We start from the raw sequence: 2,027 nt of genomic DNA, 5'->3' as shown, positions 1-2,027 counted from the left end.
TGACAGCCTGAATATATTTTTTTACTATTTCTAATAGAAATGTAATGTTTTTTTTATTGCATACTGTATGTATTATTTTTTTTAAATAATTTTTTTATTGTAAATAAATAAATAAAATACTTAAACCCATATTTTTAAAGGAACATTGTGTAGGAATTAGGGCTGTCACTTTTAATTCGACATCCGAATATTCGTTCGAATGTGGGGGGAAAAGTTCGTATTCGAGCATTAATGACCTGCTCGATATGCAGGCTGCAGCAAAGATACTCTATTTACCGTCTTTGGCTGCAGTGCCCGGTGCCTGCATAGCGCCGCGGAACGTCCACCGGACGCGGAAGGGCCGCGAACAGCCGAGAAACGGAGCCAGTTTACTTTCTGTGCTCATATTAACCGCTGGTGTGGTGTCGCGGCGTGCACCTCCGCGGCCGGCTCGCGCCGTGCAGCGTCTGGTCTATTTTGTGTGAGAGCCGCGAGCAATCGCGTCAAGCTGGGCAGGAAGTCAAACATGAAACAACGAGAGTATCCGGTCAATTTTCAAAATAAAACACCGCGACTGTGTGTGCTGCGGCTGCGGCGGCGCGGGGGGGGGGGGGGGGGGGGGGGGGGTAATAATCGAATATATCCGAACGAATTACGGGTCATTCAATAATCGTTCGAATGTCATTTTTCTAAAAACTGACAGCCCTAGTAGGAATTACTCCCATCTAGCGTTGTGGTTGTATATCACAAGCAACTCAATCGTATTTTTCATGCTGCATTCACCTGAAATTGGGCAGACGGACGGCAGCCGCGGCAGGTAACGGCATAAACAAGCCTCTATGTAAACAAGTGGTCGTCAGCACGAGGCAAAACAATACACCTGACAATATGTTGTCATGGCGATGTCGTATTGTTTACCTGACCCACGTTTTACCGGCTTTCTCTGGACTTCTGTGACTAAAATGACATCTGGTTTGTTACCGACGACGGCCGTCTGCCCGACTGCAGGTGAATGCAGCATCAGTGTAACGCTCCGTTCCTCCTCACTGCGTTACCGCGGTGACTTTTCACAGACGCCACCTCGACCTGAGCCGACAGCTCCGGTGTCTCCGCTGAGTTTCCGTGGTTTCCTACCGTCACGCTGCCACTGAACGTAAAAAAACATGGCGACACGACATGGCAGCAGCACCGAGCTTACCCGCTCCATGTAGATATGAACGATATGAACGGCTCATTCAGAGCTGAAAGGAACACTTCACTTTGTTGATGGGGGGGATTACTGATTAAAGGGACAACGAGGAGTTTCTCCAGCGGCAGAACGGAAAATTCCACGACAATAAAAAAGTCTCACATTAATGTGGATGAATCTACGTTACCCACACTTGTTAATGGGCCCATTTTCGATAAATATATTGTTTTGTCTCTATCGTTATTTTGTTATTATTAGTGGTGGCGGAAATGCTGGGCGAGTCGACCAGCGTTTCCTTACTTTCGGTTTCGCGGCGAGTCATGAGAATAACGCCGCCGAATCGCCGTTTATGGTCGCAACTACGACGGTATGTGAACCTCTTTGAACCTCTGACTTTAATTATTGATGAATGAAAATATGAGTCTGTCTTGCGCCGGTCAAAATAATTTTACGGTGCGCGCGGAGGCTCATAAATTTAGTGTGAAAACGCTTCGCTTTTCGAAAACTCCTCGTTGTCCCTTTAATGAAAAACAGACTTTTGAACGAAATAATCGATTTTCGTGAACAGATAACAGGAGAAGTTACACAATGCCCCTTTAAGGTTGTTTTCAGAAACGAAAAACAAAAAAAAATCACATTATAATTGCATTTTGCGTCCATTCAGGAGCATGTACTGTATGTGTTTTTTTTTCGTCACACATCTAATAAAAGTGTCAACGTGTCCTAAACGTGAACATCACACCTGGTTACCGCAGACACCAGCCCCAGCAACTAACCCCTTGTACATGTGCACCTCACACACACATAACACACAACTACACACACAGCTCCACAGTCCTACCCCCCCTCCCCTCCCTGT

The sequence above is a fragment of the Trachurus trachurus genome (assembly GCF_905171665.1).
Source record: "Trachurus trachurus genome assembly, chromosome: 23".
Classification (NCBI taxonomy): Eukaryota; Metazoa; Chordata; class Actinopteri; order Carangiformes; family Carangidae; genus Trachurus; species Trachurus trachurus.
Note: the sequence above shows the minus strand (reverse complement) of the source record.